Source organism: Euprymna scolopes, chromosome 1 (assembly GCF_053919585.1).
Source record: "Euprymna scolopes isolate OS-2025 chromosome 1, ASM5391958v1, whole genome shotgun sequence".
Lineage (NCBI taxonomy): Eukaryota > Metazoa > Mollusca > Cephalopoda > Sepiida > Sepiolidae > Euprymna > Euprymna scolopes.
The window spans coordinates 29,289,529-29,315,121 of NC_136482.1; the positions used below are offsets into that span (position 1 = coordinate 29,289,529).

Sequence of the window (25,593 nt, forward strand, 5' to 3'; positions counted from 1 at the left end):
GTGTAGAGCAGCATGACTGGAAACACCTTTAAAACCATTCAACCTTCAGGAGAATATAATTTTTACAACTGAATTTTTCCAAGTGCACTAACCACTCTGACACGGGTTCGACTAAAAGATTCCTAAGTTTGACAAGATACACCTGAAGAAGGTTGGAGCTTACATCGACAGAAATGGTGTTAAAATTGCACTCAGGATGTGAACAGTAGTCAAAATAGTACAAATAACATATTGAAATGAATGGCTCTCATCTTATGGAGGTTCCATGCTTTGACAAGCTCCTGGGCTTGACTATTATTCCTGATCTGAAATGGAACAAGTACATCAAATCTGTTGCCAAGGTCACTGGGAAAATGGTAGGATCCTTCTATTGATCCAGTAGATATACCACTGTTGATGCAATGCTCTACCTATATAAGAGCTAGGTATGTCCAAGGATGGAGTACTGTTGTCACATCTGAGCAAGAGCTGCTAGAAAGACCTCATCCTGCCTTGACAGAGTTCAAAATAGACTTTATCGATATTTTCATGGCAATTGCTCGTCTGAGCTTCAATCTATGGCTCCCCCCTCTCCGACATGTTTTAATGTTAAATTACTACTGACGATGGTTTTACAACATCCTTTCTCTCCTGTTCAGTTATTGAGTCTGATTTGTTGAGGATGAATATGTCTTGATTTTATTGTAGATTCTGTATCCTTTAACTGCAATACCATCTCCAAGGAATATATTTTTCTTTGCTTTGGAGTCCATCTTATGTCTCTCATCCTTTGGTATATGGGCAAAAGCATCACATACAAAAATGCGAAAGCGTTTCACATTTGGTGTGTAGCTTTTCCATACTTCATATTGCGTCATACCTTGTGCAGCATTTGTTGGAATCTAATTACGAAAATATGAAGCATTGGATAAAGCGTCTTCCCAAAATTTCTTAGGTATCTTCGAATTCGACAGCATTGCTTGCACTATTTCCACCAATGTTCGGTTCATTCTTTCAGTTACTCCATTTTGTTCTAATGTTTTAGGAACAATATATCCATGGTGTATATTAGGTACGGGCACAATGAATACCGATGCTCAAATTGTATAAACATTTTGACCCCTCCCTTTATCACCGAAAATCAGGGAATTAACCAATTTTAATGAAATTTTCAGTATTTATCAAATAATGATCTCGGAATATAATGAACTAATTATTTTTATTTAAATCTGAGTAGAAATTTGTTTGAACAAAAAATACCTTTACTAAAGTTATGGTTTGTAACAATAAAAAAAAACAAATAATTTTTACAGGAACATTACGAAAAAAGCCCTAAAGTCCGTATTAATGAATTCGATATAACTCGAAGAAAAATGAATTTCTCGAACTACCGATATTACCATTGAATTAAGCATTGTTTATTTAAGGTTTTCACACAAACAAATATAAGAGCAAAAATATTTCTACTTTTTTTTAAATTACAGATTTCGTATAATCTTTATATGCAAGATTTTAATAATTTCTTTGCTCACAAGAATGTGAAACTTTCGGCGTAACATAATTTTTTTATAGTCTCGAACAATATTTAAAAAAAAATTAATTTAAAAACAGGAACATAAAAAATAATTAAATTAAAAAATAATAAAAATTGGTGCAAACGATCAAAATAGGAATGTATGGATGCACGTCTGGAGAAAAATAAAAAAAGAAATTTGACACCCCTACCTCCTTTTACTATCCTGACTTCATTTTGAAACAGCGTTTTGATTGGCTGAAATGTTGGGCTTTCGCATATTCGTGTTTACAAACTGTTATCGGTTGCATTTTGCTGAACGGCATAATTACTTGCTTTTTGAGGGCTAATTAAGCTGCATTTTGTATAAACAAGGTTTTTTTTTTATTTAATTCAATATCTTAGGACTTTACTTTACTAATTATCTTTGAAATAGAACCAGAAAACTGATATTTATCTTTTAAAGGATTTTTACAATGAATTTATTTAACTTCAAAATTTAGCTGAATTCGGTAGCTTTCCGTCAAAACATTTTCATAACTTTTTTTTTTTTTCGTGTACAAATATTTTTTTTTCCTTTAGGAAATTAATTTAGTCTCAAATCTTTCCTTTAGGAAATTAACTTAATCTATAATCTTTCAAATGCAATCAAAAAGTAGTCAGAAACCTACAAAAAAAAAATATGATAAATCGGCTTTCAAAACTAAGTCCCCCTATTTTTGCCCGCCCATTTTTGCCCGTACCTATTGTATACCCTACTTATTTAAATAATGTTGAAATTCTCTTAAAGTGTACTCTCCACCATTATCGGTCTCTTGAGTATTAACATTTCATCCAGTGGATTTCTCGACCATGGTTTTCCATTCCATGAACTTTTTAAAAACATCTCTTTTGGGCTGGAACACATAAATCCAAACAAATATTGATTTATTATCAATAAATGTGACAAAATATTTAGCTCCACCAAGCGACTTTGCCTCTGTTCTTCCACAAACATCGCTATGTACAATTCCGAGAAGTTGAGTAGTTCGCCTTCCACCAGATTTTGGCAATAAGGAACGATGATGTTTTCCATCCAAGAATGGTTTACAAAAGTTAATATCCTTGCTTACATTATAGTCAAGGTCAGCTACTAGTTTTATGCTCCAATCTGACTCAGTAAATATGCAAGTCTTTCCAGACTGAGTAGCTTAAGACACACTTAATAAGCTATAAGATAACTTGGGAACAAACAGCGTCTAATACTGTTGAGACACTTGTAGTCTGTCTAAACTGTACGAACGAACTGACTAAACCAAGATGGCCGACTCCTATTTATATCACCACAAGCAAGGGAGGTAACCATGTAACTGAAGCAAGGGAGGTAACCAATGTCTACACTAACATTGCTGCTGTCCTCAAGTGAATAATTTATTTCTGATTTAACGAGTCCCTTAGAAGCTCAGACGAAGCTCCTGCCTTGGTCAAACAATCAGAGACCTGATCACAACCCTTGATCCATTCTATCTGTATCTCCCCTCTACTCTTCATTTCCTTCAGCCTTGCTACATCTATTCTCAATCGTCGATCGCTTACCAGATTGTTGGAATTCAATGTCTCCACAAGTGATGCATTATCTGTCTTGCAGAGAACGTCTGGCAATTTAGATAACTGAAATACCTCTTGTATCATAACCGCAGTCAAAACACCAGCATCAGCTCCCTCATTCAGAGCAAGAGTCTCTGAGGCCAATGGGCTTTTTGTCACTCTGTCCAATTTCTTTGACGCCCAACACATGGGGGCCATTTTGTCAGTACTTCCTCCAATAAAGACAACAAAACCACCCTGTGAAGATCCATCTTCCAGACTGGCATAAGAGGCATCAGTATAACACAAAATGTGTAAATCTGAGGGCTTTCCCAATTTTGGAAATGTTATAGAACCCTTCTTGGATTTCAATTTTGATAAGGCTTTATTCGCCTCAAATAAGGCTTTTACTTTGGGATGCTTTCCAGTGTTGCTCATCTTACACACATCAAAAGCTATATCAGGGCGTGTTTGAGTTGAAACCCACATCATCTGACCTGCAAGTCTCTTCAACTCATGCTTTTCTTCTTCATTCAGTTCATCATTTTTCCTCAGTATCCTCCCTTTGCTTATTTCTATTGGAGATATGGAAGATACATATAGATCTTGTTCTACAGTGATCCCATTTTCCTGTTGATTAACATTCAGTCCAACATATTTGAATGTTCCACTTTCATGAGATCCCACCTTAAATTTTTCTTTCAATGTTGCAATCACATCCCTTTCAAACTCTGTGTTTCCACAGACAACAAAATCATCCACGTGCATAGCAAGAATTCCAGTCAAATTTCCTTTAATATCATGCCACAAAAACAATGCATTATCATAAGCACTTGCTACTCCTTTTAATTCAATCAAAGCCTGAGTAACTCTCTTGTACCATGCCCGTGGAGCATCATTCAATCCATAGATGCATCTTTTTAATTTCCACACTTGAGATTTAGGACAAACATCAGATGGTGGCCTCAGGTACACATCTCTCTCTAAAATACCACCTTGCAAAAAGGCTGAGGTAAAATCTATGGTCTGCGGCATCCAATTCTTTATTGATGCGGTTAGCATGACCATTCGCATAGCTTCACGGCTACATGTTGGGAAGTCCGTTTTCAGATTACTATTTTCTTCATAGCCTCGTGCTACAAGGCGAGCTTTCATTGTTTTCTGATTATCCTTGAATTTTTCAGTAATCACCCATCTTGTGGATATTGTTTTTTGACCTGTGTATGGCACACATTCAAATACTTCATAGGTGTTCATGTTTTTTATTTCTTTATGCTTGGCATCCATTACAGCTTTCGACTGCTCTTGTTCAGCGGTGAGCAGGACTACATTTTCCTGTTCAGTATATTGGGGCACTTCTCTCCAATGATCAATATGATTCCAGTTGATACAAACTTGATCCTCGTTTTCATCCTCTGGTTCTATATTGATCCAATGACTATATTTGCCAGTTGATTTAGGCTGTACTGACATAACCTTTCCTTTCTTCCACTCCTCACTTCCATTTATTTTATAAGTTATGGTCTTATTTCGGCCAGGTTTTTCAGTCTTATCTCTTAAACTGGTAGAACTATCAACAACTTCTTCTCTGTCTATATCTTCACTTTCTACCACTTGATTCTGCAACTCCTCCTCCTCAACTGAAAGGTATTCATTCTTCCCTTCTGTAGTGTTTCCCAGCATTTCAGCTTTTTTTGTTCTTTTTTCGTTGTTTTTATTCACTTTCATCAATTGGCACGGATACATCCTATAAAATGCTCCGCCATGTCTGATTAAGACAAACTGGCCTTCTCTGCCTAACACTTTTGCTGGACCACGCCATCCTTTAAAACCCTGCCTCCGATAATAGATTTGGTCTCCGGTAGCATAATCTTCATCAGCATAAGTTCTGACATTAGACCTGAGAGATCTCCTAATTCTCTCACTGGACTCAGCTTCCAAAAAGTTTCTCCTTGCACTATGGAGAGCATTTAAATTTTTTCTCACCATGTCACTTGTAGTAGAGGACTCCATAGCAGGTAACTGGTCTGTCAGAATTGAGGGTGTATTTACATTGAAACCGAATACAAGTTCATTTGGACTGTGTCCAGAGTAATTGAGGAGGGCATTTTTTGCACAAATAGCCCATGCCAAGACAATTTCAGGTTCACACTTCTCATCGTCAATTGTTTTTTTCATTGCCTCAGCAACTATCAAATTATGACGTTCTACAGTACCGTTGCTGAATGGACTTTCTGCGGCAGTAGTACAGGTCTCTATGTTGAGTTTTTCATTCATCTGTCTATAGTGTTCGTTGTTGAATTCACCCCCATTATCACTCAGAAAACGAACAGGAGATCCGAAATAGGTAATCCACATCATAAAGATGTTTTTGATGATCTCCTCCTTCTTCTTTGTTTTGATCAATGTTGCCGCTGAATACCTGGTAGCGGCATCAATGAGATGTAGTATCCACACCTCATTGTGGATGAACTCTTTCAAATCCATGCAAACTGTGTGATTAAATCTATTGCCAAGAGGCAATCCCACAACCGGTCGCAGTGGAGCTTTTTTAAATCTAAGGCAAATTTGACAGTTTTCACAAACCTCCTCAATCGCCTTTATAAATTCCTTGTCATTGAATTTGCCACTTTTTTTAACCAAGGAAACAAGTTTTTCCTTCGAGGCATGAGCAAACTGTCGATGAAGTTTTTCTGCTTTTTTTTTTTTTTCTGTGAAAGAACACTGACCAAAATTCTGAACATGTAATACAATGTTCTTAGTACCACTATGATCCAACAACTTATTTGTTAAGAGGAGACAATAGTGCCCTGAAGTTGTGGTCTTTAGTTCAATACATTTATCAAAAATCCAGCACATATCTTTCCGGAAATCTAGCACTATTCCTGCTGTCTTCATTGATTTGTGACTTAATAGAAGAGGCAAGTCGTTTTTCACAATATCTGCTTCGATATAAACTCTTATACCTCCGAATGTAACCGGAAATTTAGCAACTTTAATTGCTGTGACAGCCACTCCATCACCAAAACAAAAACTCCGGTCTGAGTTCGTATACTTCACTAGTTGCAGGTCACTTTCATTTAAAGTATCTAAATAAACATCAAGCCACACTTCGCCAGCCAGTGTGCGAGTACAAGCAGAATCCAAGACTGCCATTCCAAATGTTTCCTTTACAAGATTTGAGATTTTTTCATTTGTACTGTTCAAATAAATATTTTCTTGAATGAACAACGTAATGTGTATTTGTTCTGTCGCTTCCGTAAACCTGGGCGTATTTCTAGGACACTCTCTAATTAGATGGTTCGGAGACTGACATTTGTAACACAACAACACGTTTCCACTTCGGTCACATGGATTAGATTGTCCTCGACGAAAACGCCTTTTGTTGTTACCCGGTTTAGAATAATTATAGTTGACGATTTCGGGCTCTGATTTCACTGCCGGTACATTTTCATCACGATAAATGTCACCAAATACTTTCTTTATCGATTCCTTCATGTTTTGATACGTCAAAACAGAACACGTTGTCCGCGCTAATTTTTCGTTCTCTTCCGATATGTTAACCGCGTTCAAAACAAGAAAAGCTTGCACTCCTTCCGGTAGAATAATGTAGAATTTTTTTAATCTTTGGTACAAAAACTCATAACGAACAAGAAAGTCATTTATACTGGTACCTGACGGTCTTTTATAAGTGTAAAATTCCTTAAAAGTCATGTAAGCGCGCGTGTGTTCATCCTTTAAATATATGTCATCCAGTTTCTTTATTAAGATCTTCAAGCCATCTCGTCCGCCGATGTCACTTGTTGGCAATTCACGGACACATTCTCTAATATTCGATGGTAGCGTCAAAAACACTGCTGGCCCTTTTTTTTCCTCAGAAAGATCCGTGAACAACGACCACATTTCAACGTCTTGTTTCCAGTTCTCGTAAACATCCTCCCCCTCCAACAATGGAGGTTGTTTGTTCGAAGTTGCCATATCCGATATCCGATCTGTCTAGTGCTACAGACAAGCTGTACAAAAAAAAAAAAATTTTTTTTTTTTTTTTTTTTTTTTTTTTTCGTTTTGTCGCACACAGAGGGATATCTCTGCTACCATTTGTTGAGACACTTGTAGTCTGTCTAAACTGTACGAACGAACTGACTAAACCAAGATGGCCGACTCCTATTTATATCACCACAAGCAAGGGAGGTAACCATGTAACTGAAGCAAGGGAGGTAACCAATGTCTACACTAACATAATACAACCTGCATTTTTTGTGTTTCTATTTTGGTAGAATAACTTTAGTTCGATTGTTCCTATTCCTAAAGCCTGAACTGAGAATCCGTCGGCAAATACATTAAATTTTCTGAAATTAATAAATTTCTTCACATCATAACACATGTGACATGTAGCACCGGAGTCTGTCTTGATGAGCCGTTCCCCTTAACTAATCTAATTTACCAAATGTTCACTACTAACATTTACTATGACATTGTCCCATTGACCACTGTACACTTATTAACCCTTATCCTCGAGTGGGCTCTGGCCTTAGTAAGTGATGACTCCTTTGTAAAAAAAATAAATAACATCAAGGTTTAATGCATTTTAGGTCAAAAAAGCAATTATCCTTAGACAACATGATCTAGAAACCCCAATAATGAATTTTGAAACATGGTTTCAAGACATTAGGTATCATATCCTTGATTGTATTTAGTTTGATACAAAGGGGGTAAAAAGTTGGAAAAATTCGCTGATTTTTGTGAAATTTTAACGATAGGCATTAGACATCAATTGGTATTCTAAAAAATTAATTTTCTTGAGAGTATTTTTGAAAATTTAATTTTTTTCAGATAAGCATCAAATTTAATAATCATTAGACACGAATTAAGTAAACTTAAGTTTTAGATTTGAGACACTTTCTTGAATAAAAATCATGTAATACAATTGGACAAAATTGGAAAATGGATTCCAGACATAAGGTTTAGTCATTTTATTATAGTTTTATTTTTAATCCTTGTAAAATGATATAAAAGTGGTGCAAAACTGTTCTGTTCAAAGAATTAATTTTACCCGACCTGGTACATGTATTTTTCTAGTATATATATATATATATATATATATATATATATATATATATATATATATATATGTATATATATATAAAGCTTCATTAGGCAATAGTAGTGATCACAAGAGTAGCTTTGCTTCGATTAACATTTTGTCGTCTTGCAGTTACTTGTTAGGGACAAATCCAAATATCATATTTAAGTGTATTTTACGCCCGAGCAAAGCAACTAGTATATATATAAAATATCTAGAAAAGGTGCGGTACTAAAAGTTACATACCAAAATATAATTATACATACTTGACATTTGCCAAGCTTTCCTTAGGTTGTTTTAGTAATTATATAATAAACTGTACCAATTGTTATGAACATATATATATATATATATATACACACTAGCAGGGAGACCCGACATTGTCCAGGATTGAATGATGATCAACAAATGTTTTACACTCCTATATTTTCATTGTCATCAAAATCGATGCAATTGCCCATTTTTCAATCAAATTAACTGATTACTTGCTCTAGTTGGGGACCCATCGTGGTGCACTAGGGGGGGGGGGCTTCATATGCCTCCCTGCGGTGACATAGTTCACAATACAATGTATTGCAATGTTGACTACAATTTTTTATATACAATGGCTTGAATTACAGTTTTAAATGAAAAAGTCAAGTATCATTGGTCAATTGTGCTTTAAACAGAAACATTCATTTTGAACCCGCCTCTGTCATATCAAAGAACCGATGTCAGGCCTTTCGGCTCATGTGGTAATAAAACTTCTCAAATGCACTTGTGAGGTTAAACTGTGCAAGATGTTAACTTTGATCAAAATCGCCTGTTCCTTCTTTCATCGGATTATTTTGATTATCACTACTTATAGAAGGCATTCCAATACAAAACCAATCTAAGAACACCGCCAGGCACATAAAGTGACTTCGTGTGAAATTTTATAAAAGTCCACTCTGCCGTTTTGGAGTTCATAGGAAAATACACCCGCAGTTCTTTTTATATGATAGTAGAGATATTCGAAATTATTTCAAACAACAAACTGAATAAGGATATATTTCTGGTTAGTTGCATTCCATTGACCGAATGGGGATATGTTTCATTGAAAAAAAAAGATGCACCAGCTCAAATATGACAACAATACTCCATACATGGGCGAATGGTGGCCTTATAGAGGTACAGGATACTTTCGGCATTAGTAGCTTTCTAGCACGTTAGAGAGAACCTACCTTCTTTGCAGCAGTCCTGGCAATGCTCTCAATGTAATTGTTTCAACTCATGTTTACTGTGAACGTTAGGTCGAGGGGTTTAAAAGATGTACTTTCTGATAAAGAGTCTTTGGCCATTGCTATAGTTGGCAGAGAAGGTTTCTTGTAATTATTAAAGGAAACAAGTTTAGTGTTCGCAGCATTGAATGTGACCATCCATTTTTGCCCCCATTCCACTACGGATCGGAGGTCATCCTCTAGTGTTTCTGCCATTTCTGTAGATATGTGTTCATTTGTTTTCCTGTCGTGTCTGTTATAGAGCATAGTGTCATCAGCATATATACAATTTTGTCAGGGAGGTCATTTATGAATATTAGAAATAATAGAGGTCCAAGGATAGACCCCTGAGGCATTCCCGCATGCATATCATATTATTCAGATATACAACCGTCAAGGACAACCTGGATTTTTCTCTTATCTAAGAAGGATTTAATTATGTTAAGTATTCTTCCAGTGATACCGTATGATCTGATTTTCCTGAGAAGACCTTCATGCCATACCCTGTCAAAAGCCTTAGATATATCTAGAGCTACCACTCTACCCTCCCCTGCTTTGTACAGTGAATGGTATATATGTTCAGAGATTGCAGTTAGGATGTCTGCTGTGGAACGAGCTTGCCTAAATCCATATTGTTGGTCAGTCAGAAGCTTAGCATCTGTAAGGTGATGGACTTGAGCTTGGTTAATTATGGTCTCAAATATTTTGGCGAAAAGTGGGAGGAAGCTAATGGCGCGATAATTTACTGGGTCAGTTCTTTTGCCAGAATTCTTGAAAACTGGTACCACAGAAGCAGTTTTCCAACAGGTAGGAAAGCAAGATTCAATAAGGCATTTGTTGTAAAGTTTGGAGAGAACTGGAGCTACTTCGGCAGAGCACTTTTTTAATAGCACAGCCAGGATGAGATCGGGTCCACATGATTTTGAAGTGTCAAGATTTTTTATGATAGCATGCACCTGGGAAGGAGTGATTTTCAGATCGTCTAGTGTGGCGTCTGTCTGCAAAGGAAAGTCAGGGAGGGGGTGGTTTACAGGGTCCAGTGTGGAGTTTGAGGCAAACCGACTTAGCATTGTCTGAAGATAGCAGTTTCAATCGTATTGGTCAAAATGTGGTGAGACAACACCAATTTTGGCAAATAGCAAGAACTATCATCACTGGACCTGAGGTAATCTTGTCAGCATCAGACAAATCCAAACTCTTTGTCAAGAACTTTGCAGCTAATTATGCAACCAAGGCCATATCAGAAAACATGCTATGCGACATATAAATATCTGTGCGTAATGTTGCCAAGCTAATCAAAAACCTTGATTCCAGTAAAGCAACTGGCCTGACAGCATTCCAATTATAGTGCCCAAAATGCTTCAATCAGAACTAGCTCCCATACTTTCAAAGCTGTTGAAGTGGAAAATCTCATTGGTAGGCTCTGTATTTAAGAATTCAGGTGATTGGTCATCTCCCTCTCAGTACAGACCAATAAGTATCCTGTGGGTCATGAATAAGTTACTTGAATCTGTGTTAAATAGAGAAGGAGTCAACCACCTCAGCCAAAATAACCTCCTTAGTGACATGCAATATGGTTTCTATTCTACTAAATCTACAGCAGACGTGCTTACGGTTATTTCTTATAGGATTAGTGAAACTCTCGATGGAGGCTTCCTTTCTAGGGCAGTTGCTCTTGACATATCAAAGGCCGTTGATAGGGTATGGCATAAAGATCTACTTCACAAGATCTTCAGCTATGGTATAGCTGGAAATGTCTTTTCAATTATTAAATCATTTCTCTCTGATAGGTTCATAAGTTGATGGGAAAAATCAGTTTTAATGCTGGAATCCCTCAAGGGTCTATCCTTGGTCCAACTCTTTTCCTTATCTACATTGATCTTCCAAATCATATCCTTAGATCATTCATAGAAATTTTTGCTGAAGGCACTACCATCTCTAACAGCGCATCAAAGGCCATAAACGATCAAGTTCTCTCTGATTCTCTCTCCTCTGATGTGGTACAATGGGGGAAGAAAGTGTCTGATTACTTTTAATGCATCTAAAATCAAGCTTCTATCTTTGCATCATCAACGTTCTGATCCCCATCTAGCATCAACTGAAATGAATGGCTCTCGTCTTGGGGAGGCCCCATGTTTTGACAAGCTTCTGGATTTGACCTTTACTCCTGATCTAAAATGGAATATGTACATCAAATCTGTTGCCAAGGTCGCTGGAAAAATGGTGGGATCCTTCTATCGCTCCAGTAGATATCTACCTGCTGATGCAATTCTCTACCTATATAAGAGCCAGGTACGTCCAAGGATGGAGTATTGCTGTCACATCTGGACAGGAGCTTCTAGGAAGATCTTATCCTGCCTTGACAAAGTTCAGAATAAACTTCGTAGCCTAGTCGGTGATGCTCTTTTTTCTTCTCTGCAACCTCTTTCTCACAGAAGAGACAATGCGAGACTGTCTCTGTGTTAACGTTATTTTCATGGCAAATGCTCATCTGAGCTCCAATCTATGGCTCCCCCACCCTTACCAAACATTCACAAGAAACACTCGGTTAACTGTAAATTCTATCAATAATTTCTCTCCCTCTTTATCTGTGCCTAAAACTAAATGTAGATTCCATGAACAAAGCTTCTTTCTTAGAACTGCACACCTGTGGAACTCTCTTCCGTTTTCCTGCTTTCCAACTGACTACAATATGGCCATCTTCAAGTCCAATGTAAACAAATTCTTGACGAGCCGTTCCCCTTAAGTAATCCAATTTACCAAATTTACACTTCTAACGATTACTATGATATTGTCCCTTTGACTATTGTACACTCTTTAACCCTTATCCTCGAGTAGCCTCTGGGGCTTGATAAGTGGTGATTCCTTTGTAAAAAAAAAAAAACTATTGAAGGCAGTAATTGCTGAGGATGCAGTCAGGAGATTCGGTAACCACCTGACAAAGGCCAGAGGAATAATTGGCCGAAATGTAAAACAACAATTAAAAAAAGAGGATAATAGTCTGCAAAAAATAAATGAATTTTTTTTTTTTAATTAATTTCGGATTTAAAGATACCTCACTAGAGAAAGAGTTCTTAAGTTTTGCTGGTGTTTTTATTTCCCGGGAGGTAAAAGTAAAAAGTCCACCCTCACTTTGTGTTATAGAGGTCGCACTAGTTGGAACTCTTTAGTTTTCTTTTATTATTTGTTAAGTCAGAAAAGTGCACGGTCGTCAAATATGAAATTGAAAAAATATCAACAGGTAAAAGCATCTTAATTCTCACAATCACAAATTACGTCATTGTCACATCATTTCTCTCCATGCAACGCATAGCCTCAACCCTTACTAAGTTTTAGTTTCATACATCATCACACTGTGCACTCATGCCTGATATGCAACTGTAAGACAATATGTTCAGTCTTTAAATAACACTATTTATGCAATAAAAGTTTACAATCACAACATATCTAAAACTTATTAACCATGCAATGCAAACGTCAGTGCATCTTTTGAAAACGTAATATTGTGCAATAATTGTGAAATGCCAACATAAATTGTTAAACGACAGTATTGTACATACAATTATGCTACACAAATATTAGTAAAAAATTTTTCTAAAACAATATTGAGCCATATTAGTTTTCAAGTAAATATTGTGCAATAAAAAAAGGCAATATAAACAAATACTGCACAATAAAAAAGTAATATTGTGCAGTAAAAGTATGTAATGACAACATATTTAAAAATAATAAAGATTCACTTTATACATTAAATTAAAAGTGTAAAAGATGAAAGCATTTTTGTTATAAGGTCTATATAATATTATGTTTATATACATATATATTAGTGATGCGACGATTCCAATATTTTTCCCAATTCTAATACAATTACTGATTCCGTACTAAGATTCTAATTCTTTAACAATCTCTAAATATTTAACGATAAAGTTGTTATTTTTTTTCCGATTATCATAACAACACATGTTAAATGTACAGATATTTTTTCAAATGTAAAAATACACTTGTGGAAGGGGATGATCTATGGATTTTAGTTTTACTGGTAGTTAAAAATCAATAAATATTTAATATTTTATTATTACTAGCAACAGTGTAAGATTTTGTTTTAAACAAAATCAAATAAAAGAAAGATAATTAAAGGAATCGTTTCTGGCATCGAAAAGTAGGCACAAATTTTTCGATACATCTAAAAGTCTCAATTTATTGATTCCCATTAATCATCCTAACACTTATATCTATAATATAAAGCTGAATGTGTGTGTGTGTGTCTGGTCACGAATAGGCTCCTATATGGTTGAGTGTTTTAAAAAACTGATTACATATAATGATAGAAGATGTATCGAGACACAGGAATAGGTATGTTTGATCCTGCAGAACGATGGTTCATTAAAATTGTGGGGTCTGTATTCACGCCTGGTCCACAAAGTATGGAAATAAAAAATTTAAAAATTAAAACAAAAAAACGTTTACAAGTGTTTTTGATATAGATGTACATAAGAATACTTTGATAAGTATGTTTTAACTTAAATAGGGATGGTATAATAAAATTGTGAGGTCTGCGTTCGTGCCTGGCCTCCATAGAATGGAAATAGGCACAAACTTTTAATAAAGACTTTTCATATCTATCTGTGTAAGTATACTTTGATAATTATGTTTCAGTTTGAAGAAATATGGTATAATAAAATTATGGGGTGTTCGTTCACGCCTGACCTCCTTAGAATGGAAATATGTCACAAAGTTTGACAAGCTTTTTTAATATAGATCCACAGAATATTGTGATAAGTTTTTCAGTGTGAACAGGCATGGTATAATAAATTATGGGGTTTATCTATTTTATTTTTACTTTCATCATATTTTACTTTGGTTTTGATACCCCCGAATTCGAAGCTATCTCTTTACAACCCTTCCTTTTCATAACCTATCATACTTTCATAAATCAGAGTTCATTTTCTGTGGGCTGCTTTTGAACCCAGTCAACGACGGGTACTTTTGCTAGTATATATATGTATATATATATATATATATATATATATATATATCAGTAACATTGTGTGGTGTGTGCGTGTGCGTGGAGCAGTTTCTACCAAACTACTCTGTAAATTTTTGGTCTACAGGCTTGAAACTTTATATATGGGTTATTCGAACCCGTAGAAAAATTCTAGTTGTTTTTAGCTGGAAAAAGCTATGAAAGGATCAAAATTGAAACATTGGAACCTGGCAGGCATAATTCGAACTAATATTTATCCTTTACACATGCACAAATATACATTTTCATGTTTAACTAGGTTAATTTGTTAAGTTTTGATAAGTATGAGGCCTTGGTTCATATGATAGTAAATAATGCTGGAGAGCTAAATGTTTAGGTTTTGAGTCTAGGTGATGGCATCCAAATCATATTTGTTTTTAAACTTTTGCAATCCCAACCATATATTGGGTACAATATGATAATCAAGAAAGAATTGTCTTTATAATAATAAATACGAAATTTACATGAATTAAAATATCATATTTAAGCATATTGCCGGATGGCCTGCTAGTAATTATTAAAGAAAGTAAATGATCATCATTCATTTTGGAGTTACTGAACACAAAGCCAAGGCATGTTGTGTATGTTAAGTTTAATTTAATTTTATGAAAAGAGTGAAAAAAAAGGTGAAAATCCTTGATAAAAATTTAGATACCTCCGATTTTTGTGAAATTTTAACAGTTGATAGATATCAAGAAAATTTCAGAGCTTTTTTTTTTTTGAGTATTGAAATAAATTTAACCATCCATTTGAAAATTCAAATATTTCAGATTTGCATTAAATTTGATCCATAATCATTAGACACTAATTAAACATGATTCCCTGAATCACAGTTACTTTTTAAGATCCTTTAAATTTAAGCCTAAAATTGTAGACATTTTCTCGAATCAATATCATGTAATGGTTTTTAATTAAAACTGCCTTAAGAATTCTAGACATAAGATTTAATAGTATAACATCTTGAGAATTTTTGTTTTCAGTTATGCCAGAAAAATGTCTTAACGAATATGTTACATTTTTTTTTTTTAATTTTCGCACAGGTATCTCATATATATATATATATATATATATATATATATATATATATATATATATATATATATATATATATATATATACTGCGTTCAGATTAACAAAATGGAGATTAAATGTATATGCAAAATAAGATTTTATTTGCATGACATGAAATGATTCTTCCTAAAAACAGAATAACATCTAGAAACTTTGTCTGTATTTTTATTCGTTTTTCACCGGTGCTTACCTCCCTTGTTTCTATTAATAGACATTGGAAATATTATGAAAATGACTCACAAAGAGAAATATGGATAACAAAAAAAAAATAAATAAATAAAAAAAAAAGCTCAAAGAAAATAACAATATGGCAACGGTAAATAAACTTGAATGAAAAATAATTTTAAGATAAATAAAAAGCAAAAAGAAACCCAATAATACATCTTTTCATTAACATTATCAGGAAGTTTCTAATTTTCCAGATTAAGTTTTGTTTTTAGGCACATCAGCTGTTAACAGAGTGTCAACATTCAGAGTAAATTACTTCCACGAGTCACGAAGTTATTTTTACTTCGTGTTGAAAACATATTTAACTTATAAAACAAACAATGCATGTTAAATTTACATAGAAACTGATAAAAACCTAATATTTCAAAAATAAAGTAAATGTTACTTACAAAAAAGTATAAAGGTGTATATATAAAATAAGAATTTCAGATAAAATAGAAACTTGGTTCATGGAATAATGGATAAACAAGCCAACATACTAGTAGAAATAAGAAGATAAATACATCATCAAATTCGGACTAAGATATTTGGGTCAAATCATTTATTTGGTAAATGTTTCTAATTCAACTAGCATGTTGCCTTGTTTATCCACTATTCCATAAACTAATTTATATATATATATATATATATATATATATATATATATATATATATATATATATATATACAAACAAGAAACAGACATCTCAAAATCAGAAGAGAACCGAATAATGACAGCAGATCTTGAACAAAGAAAGATCTAAATATCTTACGGAATAGAGTTATATCAATAAAAACTTATGATAAAACCTACGCAGTTTTACTGCAGTTTCGGAGTGTCACCGATCAGCAGTCGTTAATCAACCCTATTCGGATTATTTAATGCCGAATCCTGCAACTTTAGAGAAAACTTCTTTATGCTTCAAGTTCTTTATATCTTCAAATGTTTATTCATGGTGCTTGGTTTGTTTGTTTCGTTCTTGTTTTTGTTTTTGTTTATGGAGAATATGTTTTAGTTTTGCAAAGGGAAAGAAAGAAGCAACAACATCGATGTTTGGTGTATTTTAGGTCAAGAAGCCGGCATCGTCAGAGATCAAAATTGGAATAAGGATTTTATACATAAGGTTTAGTGGCGGTATATTTTCATTCCAATCTTTGTAAGAGGCTATTAAAGTGTTACCACACTTATGTTTGGGGAGTTTATTTTGCCTATTCCGAGGGTGGGTATTATTCTAGTATATATAAGTATTTAAACGTGCGTGTCTCATGTGTGAAAAACAAGATAACTGAATTATGGTGTTATTGAAACTTAATTCAAAATAGAGATTTGCTGATTTCATAGGGAGGAAACGGAATCTGAAATTGGAACCTTCTTTCATGAAGAGAGATTAAAACAGAGATATCATCTTATTGTGATCATCAAGAAATAAACTCAATCACAGGTGTTTCCCTTCACAGATGCTTGTCTGAAGAAAGATGGCATAACAGAAACAGATACAACACTATAGTTTATGGATATCAAAATGAGGGAATAAATCTAGTATGATCACATGTGTAAGCTATACATGTAATCATATATTTATATAAATAATCATGAATAAATATGTATTCATAAATATATCTATATAAATACATGATTATAAGTTTGGAGAATGCATATATGAAATCAATAGTACATATGTCCTCTCTCTCTCTCTCTCTCTCTCTCTCTCTCTCTCTCTCATTATATATATTTCATTAAATAAAATAGACGTTTCTGTCTATTAATTTTATTTTTGATCCTTTCTAACTTCCGAATAATGGGCTTCGGCTTCACTTCTGACAGAAACTGGCTGATGTAATCGCCATATTTGTCGTATGTCCGAGTACTTTCTAACCCTTCTGGATTCATCGTCAAGGATAGATTAATCTAACTGGTTTTAAACAATTCATATAATTTTATATTTTTATTTTATTATAATATTATTATATATTTTTTTTTATTGGTTAATTATTTTGATAACTTCACAAATATTTTAGAATGTTACTACGAAAAAAAATTATATAAATTGTTCAAAACCAGTTAAATTAATCTATACCTAATGATACATCCAGAAGGATTGGAAAGTACTCGGACTTACGACAAATATGGCGATTACATCAGCCAGTTCTGTCAGAAGTAAAGACCGTTATTCGGAAGTTGGAAAGGATCCAAAAAAGAATTAATAAACAAAAAAACATTTATTTGATATAATGAAATATGCTTAATACAAAAAAATGCCGTATATATATATATATATATATATATATATATATATATATATATATATATATATATATATATATATATATATATGCTGACGATAGAGATATACATAAGTGTCTAAAAATAAAAAATAGAAAATCCAATTTTTTTTTAGCCTACAAGATTCAAATAATAGAAATGGTATAATCATATCTACATATGTATGACAAACATTCAGCATATAACGTCTCCTTATTAAAGCTAGTCAAGGCGAGGTGAGTGTTTGCAACTAAAATTCGAAACCCGATCGCTTGTACAGCAGTCAGTGCTTTCTTATTGGCTGTACCGATTTAAATATTATACGTGTATTATATATATATTAAAACGAATGTACCCGTGAACATATACTAGGTTCTAATTAGTTTCAAAATTAAATTCAAAGTTGTTTATATACATGTGGGTGTGACAGTGTGTGTGTGTGTTGAAGAAAAAAAATTAAAAAGCAATAAACAGATACTACACTTTAGTTAAATAGCGAGTTTGAAAATATAAATAAACAATACTTTTGAACAATTATCATCCATCACAAAATGTGTTTGTATACATATATTTTTCGCATCATATCAGAAACAACACTTGTAGAGAATATAATAGTTGATATAAATAAATAAGTATACCAAGAGTAAATTAACGAAAACATAACTACTTGAGACTTACCTTAGTATTTTAGTAAGAAACAAAATTTAAAAAAAAAAAAAAAAAAAAAAAAACTAAAATAAAATAATGATAAAAGTCAAGCTGTTAAGAATTCCAATTCAAGTGGACACAAGTGTGGTGGTGGTGGTGGTGGTGGTGGTGGTGGTGAAAAGGTGTTAAAGGATCATCGTAGGGAGTTTCCACCCCGGTGTTTTTCTCCAGTCTTATTATAACAGACCATCTGGTCAAGTTTTTTTTTCTTCCAGGTCGGGGAGTGGGGGAATCACCCTACGTCATCAACACGACACACGCCGTTGCTGCTGCTGACGTTGCTCCCCAACCAAATGTGGTTCCCTAACCAGCCCAGTTTCCGCCCCCTACCGCCCCGACGGTGTTTATATTGTCCGGCGTTTGTTGTTTGGTGACAAGAATTTAAAACTCGCTAACTCTGTTTCCTTTGCTCATCCACCGTTACTTTGGCTTATGTGACAGTTGAGTGTGTTGTAACGCAAGCAGAATCCCATTCCGTTGCTATGGACACACGCTTGATAAAATCAATACAGCGGCAGCGGAGTTGGCGGCGGCGATAAGTGTTTAAGGATGAGGGTGAAAGAGAGAAGAGGTGTGTGATGGAAATAATGAGAATAATAATGAAAATTCTAATTATTATTATATATTATTATTATAATCCATTATTATTAGTAGTAGTATTACAATAGTAATATTATAAAGAGTTAAGTTTAAAGTTTAAAAAGATGAAGAAAAGTTGAAAGGAATATTACGTAAAAGTTCTGAAAGTTGATGGAAAGAGAGAGAGAGAGAGAGAGAGAGAGAGAGAGAGAGAGAAGAGAGAGAGAGGAGGCTGAGAGAGAAGATGAATAATAATTGCAATAAAAGAGAATTAAAACTAATTACAGATTAATATAACTTATTATAAAGAGATGTGGGTAAATTTAAAGTAGATAAGGATGAAGAAAGGATTAAAGTAATTAGATGGAAAAGTTCTAAAAGTTGATGGAGAGGGGAAAAAGAAAGAGAAGGGGGGAGAGAGAGATATTAATAATTGTAATAGAAGTTAGAAATTGCTTACCGATTAAAATAAAAAATTATTGGTAAATTTTTACGTACCCCCAGCGTATTATAAACATCCCCCCGTGTTAAGAACGGCTTCCGGAATAAACACCCCCCCTAACCTCGAAAGTCGTTCTTAACATGTGATGGTTGGGGGATTATTCCGAAAGCCGTTCTTAACATGGGGTGGTTGGGGGTGTTTATACTACGCTGGGGCAGGTCGTAGAAAATAATAAATTATTATTATTATAATTATTATTATTATTATTATTATCATCATCATCATCATCACACAGCCCATCATCAGAAATTATTCACTGATAATAACTTGTGTTATTCTCTGGAGTCTAAGTGACAGCAAGTCTACCCAGATTTCCAGTACGCTCCAGAAATTTCGATAACCTTTGCAAATGACTTTGCATTATCACAATAGCCGCTTTCCGTTGATTTCTTTGTGACAATGACCTTTATTATTACTTTTATAAAGTGCAAAATTAAAAATTGAAAAGGATGAAAAAACCTTGAAAGAAATAAAATATAAAAGTTTTGAAAATTAATGGAAAGAGAGAAGGGAAGGGGATGTTTAGAGAGAGGAGGAATAATAATTGTAAACGAAGAGAGAAGTTAAAAAACTGATTACAGTTAATATTATTATAATTAACCATTATTAAGACGTCGTTAAGTTTAAAGTGGAAAAGGATGACGAAAGAATGAAAGTAATAAAATAGGAAAATGTTAAAAGTTAATAGAGAGAAAGAAGAGAAAGAATAATAATTAAAGTTAGAAATTGGTTGCAGAAAACTTATTATTATTGCTTCACAAGGAGCTTTCACACTGGTTTTCTTAAAAATAACCTGTGGTATTCCCTGGAAGCTGAGTGGAAACAAGTCTCCCCAGATTTTCCAGTACTCTCCACCTCTTTCGATAACATTTGTAAATAAATTTGCATTATCGCAGCAGCTGCTTACCATTGATTTCTCGCGGGTAGAGGCCATTGGTCTCCACTGGAATTGGAGTGGCAATAAGCCTTCTCAAGGTTCCAGTTCTTTTCACACTTGTCCAACGGAGGTATGGTCAGCACTCTCTCTCCTCAGTCTTTCCATCCTCCTTGACCCTTCTCGACTATTTGGCATTATTATAATAAAGAGAAGTGGTTAAGTTCTAAGTATAAAGAGATAAACAAAGAGCAACAGTTATAAGATAGAAAAGTTCTAACAATTAATAAAAAGAGTTTAGAGAGAATAGAAAAGGAAATAATAATAATTGTAATGAAAGTTGGAATTGGTAACAGGACTTTCCCAGCTTATCTACAAAGAGCGACTCCAAAGACCAAGTCTGTTCTCATTTGAGCAGCAGAAACTACAAAGAAACTTGGTTTTGGCATACAATCTCATCACTAGAAATGTAATTTTACCCTTTTAAGAGTTTTTCTCCCCAACACAAAGTTATGGTGTCTGCTGGTACCTTTAAAAGATGTACCAGCATAATTTTTGGTTCAATAGGAGAAAGACAGCACTCTCTATCCGTGTTTCTGCTCTGTAGCACAATCTGTCAGAGGAGGTTGTAACGATGACTACCAGGTTTAAGGAAGCCTTGGATAAGCATTTCAGTTGTGTAAAGATTTAAATAACTTCCACTTGTTTCTTTACATGGTATGTTGCACTATGCTATTTTTTTTAAATTTTTTTTTTTGCCAAATAAATTTGATTTTTTTTTATATAATAATAAAAAAGGAAACTTATAAGTTGACTACGATTCATAGAATAGAAAAGAAAAATTTGTGAACAAAATACTGTCAAAATAAATTGGATCCATACTAAGTTAATATATCTACCTGTCTACCACTAAAGCAAAGTTAGGAAAGATGACTTTATTCTTATTTTTATTTTACTATTGAGAGTCACCATATATCAAGGCTAAAAGCATTTCAAAGGTAAGGATTCATGAGACAGAAATGATTGTTAGTCGAAAGATATGGAACACTATAGGAGTACTAACATTAATCAATGATATGAAATGTATTTGATTTCTTATTAAGGGGGGCTCTGTAACAAGAATTTGTTGAAGCTAGATTTAAAGAAGACCAGGTTGTAATTTGCACAGAAGCAGTTCTGCAGTAATGTGTTCCATAAACAGAAAACTCTAGGGACATAAAGGGAGAAAATAAAAGCGTTTTATGCTGTGGTAGTAAGACGAGTTCTTGCTGTAAATGTCTTACAAAGAGGAACCAAAAACTGGAAATAACGATACAATAAAGACTAGCAAGGTTAAAAGAGTGGTAGGGAAGAGAAGAGATTACTTTAGAAGTCAATTTTGTACTCTGTCAAGCAAGAGTGTTAAGTGTGGTATATCCTCATATGAGTATTTCAACTTCGGACGTATCAGTAGAGAAATGCGTCTAAAATCATGTAATGTAAGTTTATAGAGAGGAATACGGTTATCTTTCAAAAAAAGGAAACTTTGGATAGATGCTAAATTTGCTGTGATCGAACCCATCACCATTCCCAATATTTAAAACGTGACAAAGCCATTCCATACGAAATAAACAGCTTGTTAGGACAACCAAAATAGTAGTGAATAAAATAGTTTGATTTGGTTTGATTCTTTTTGTTTTATGGCTTATTTCATGCCAAATGAAGTTATCGAAAGGACTCCTATAATTTTATACTGTGTTTGAAAAATAAAATAAAAATATCTAAAATTAAATTGTTTTGAAGAGTCCAATTTTTTTTTTATGAAGTCTAAGATTTTGGTCGGATTTGTGCCGTTAAACAGGTTCTTTAGGTTTTCTGAGTTATAGTATTTCCTTCAGCTTTGTTGAAAATCCTGGTAGTCTATTAATAGTTGTTTGACTGTATACGATTAACATGAATGATATACACATTGGAGATTCTTCACCGTCCAATAAATGGTTATGAGTAATATATCTATGCCCTATACGAAGTCTAGCTACTACAACGTCTTTTCTTCTTGGCCAAATTTTGTGTAATTTATTACTTTGGTATTCATCCCAAGGTTTTTTGCCACTTTCTTTGATTATCATTTTTATAAAAGCATGAGCAATTATTTATGTAGTATAGCTGTTTGTTCTGTTATCACTGAGTGTTCATAAGTTTAGATAAATTCTTGTTGTTTGCTTTCGTCCATTGGCCAAGGCAGGGGCTTTCGTGACATGATCTCGTGAGTCAGATCTAAAATGAGAGAGAGAGAGAGAGAGAGAGAGAGAGAGAGAGGGAGAGAGAGAGAGAGAGAGAAGAGAGACACACACAGACAGACAGGATGAACTGGTGCATTTAGTTTTTATATTAGGTTCAAAATATTATAATTTAGTTTTTGCATTAGGTTCAAAATAATAATTTAGTTTCATATATTAGGTTCAAAATAATATAATTTAGTTTTTGTATTAGGTTCAAAATAATATAATTTAGTTTTTGTATTAGGCTCAAAATAATAATTTATTTTCATATATTAGGTTCAAAATAATATAATTTAGTTTTTGTATCAGGTTCAAAATATTATAATTTAGTTTTTTTTGATTAGGCTCAAAATAATAATTTAGTTTTTGTATTAGGCTCAAAATATTAATTTATTTTCATATATTAAGTTCAAAATAATATAATTTAGTTTTTGTATCAGGTTCAAAATATTATAATTTAGTTTTTGTATTAGGTTCAAATAATATAATTTAGTTTTTGTATCAGGTTCAAAATAATATAATTAAGTTTTTGCATTAGGTTCAAAATAATATAATTTAGTTTTTGTATCAGGTTCAAAATAATATAATTTAGTTTTTGTATCAGGTTCAAAATAATATAATTTAGTTTTTGTATCAGGTTCAAAATAATATAATCTGGTTTTTGTATCAGGTTCAAAATAATATAATTTAGTTTTTGTATCAGGTTCAAAATAATATAATTTAGTTTTTGTATTAGGTTCAAAATAATAATTTAGTTTTTGTATTAGGCTCAAAATAATAATTTATTTTTTGTATTAGGTTCAAAATAATAATTTAGTTTTTGTATTAGGTTCAAAATAATATAATTTAGTTTTTGTATTAGGTCCAAAATAATATAATTTAGTTTTTGTATTAGGTTCCAAATAATATAATGTAGTTTTTGTATTAGGCTCAAAATAATATAATTTAGTTTTTTTATCAGATTCAGAATAATATAATTTAGTTTTTGTATTAGGTCCAAAATAATATAATTTAGTTTTTTGTATTAGGTTCAAAATAATATAATTTAGTTTTTTGTATTAGGTTCAAAATAATATAATTTAGTTTTTGTATTAGGTTCAAAATAATATAATTTAGTTTTTGTATTAGGTCCAAAATAATATAATTTAGTTTTTGTATTAGGTTCAAAATAATATAATTTAGTTTTTGTATTAGGTTCAAAATAATATAATTTAGTTTTTGTATTAGGCTCAAAATAATATAATTTAGTTTTTGTATCAGGTCCAAAATAATATAATTTAGTTTTTGTATTAGGTTCAAAATAATATAATTTAGTTTTTGTATTAGGTTCAAAATAATATAATTTAGTTTTTGTATTAGGTCCAAAATAATATAATTTAGTTTTTGTATTAGGTCCAAAATAATATAATTTAGTTTTTGTATTAGGTTCAAAATAATATAATTTAGTTTTTGTATTAGGCTCAAAATAATATAATTTATTTTTTGTATCAGGTTCAGAATAATATAATTTAGTTTTTGTATCAGGTTCAAAATAATATAATTTAGTTTTTGTATTAGGTTCAAAATAATATGATTTAGTTTTTGTATTAGGCTCAAAATAATATAATTTATTTTTTGTATCAGTTTCAAAATAATATAATTTAGTTTTTGTATCAGGTTCAGAATAATATAATTTAGTTTTTGTATCAGGTTCAAAATAATATAATTTAGTTTTTGTATTAGGTTCAAAATAATATAATTTAGTTTTTATATTAGGTTCAAAATAATATAATTTTGTTTTTGTATTAGGTTCAAAATAATATAATTTAGTTTTTTTATTAGGCTCAAAATAATAATTTAGTTTTTTTTATTAGGCTCAAAATAATAATTTTGTTTTTGTATTAGGTTCCAAATAATAATTTAGTTTCATATATTAGGTTCAAAATAATATAATTTAGTTTTTGTATCAGGTTCAAAATAATATAATTTAGTGTTTGTATTATGTTGAAAATAATAATTTAGTTTTTGTATAAGGTTAAAAAAAATAATCTATTTTCATATATTAGGTCCAAAATAATATAATTTAGTTTTTTGTATTAGGTTCAAAATAATATAATTTAGTTTTTGTATTAGGTCCAAAATAATATAATTTAGTTTTTGTATTAGGTTCAAAATAATATAATTTAGTTTTTGTATAAAGCTCAAAATAATATAATTTAGTTTTTGTATCAGGTTCAGAATAATATAATTTAGTTTTTGTATCAGGTTCAAAATAATATAATTTAGTTTTTGTATTAGGTTCAAAATAATAATTTAGTTTTTGTATCAGGTTCAGAATAATATAATTTAGTTTTTATATTAGGTTCAAAATAATATAATTTAGTTTTTGTATTAGGTTCAAAAAATATAATTTAGTTTTTGTATTAGGCTCAAAATAATATAATTTAGTTTTTGTATTAGGCTCAAAATAATATAATTTAGTTTTTGTATTAGGCTCAAAATAATATAATTTTGTTTTTGTATCAGGTTCAGAATAATATAATTTAGTTTTTGTATAAGGTCCAAAATAATATAATTTAGTTTTTGTATTAGGTCCAAAATAATATAATTTAGTTTTTGTATTAGGTTCAAAATAATATAATTTAGTTTTTGTATTAGGTCCAAAATAATATAATTTAGTTTTTGTATTAGGCTCAAAATAATATAATTTAGTTTTTGTATTAGGCTCAAAATAATATAATTTAGTT

At 32.2% G+C, this 25,593-nt stretch overlaps 1 protein-coding gene across 3 annotated transcripts in view; it reads right to left on the reverse strand.

The window, feature by feature from the left end:
- The window catches only part of LOC145290933 (rabphilin-3A-like), a 1,108,728-nt gene that overhangs the window by 910,605 nt on the left and 172,530 nt on the right, over positions 1-25,593 (reverse strand). The window contains exon 1 of one of the 3 annotated variants that reach the window (XM_080136564.1): positions 18,622-19,161. The exons of the other annotated variants lie outside the window; for them this stretch is intronic. The gene's annotated coding sequence lies outside the window, so the exon portion shown is untranslated. Of the gene's footprint in view, positions 1-18,621; positions 19,162-25,593 lie in introns of those variants that run through there. 3 annotated transcript variants of the gene reach the window in all.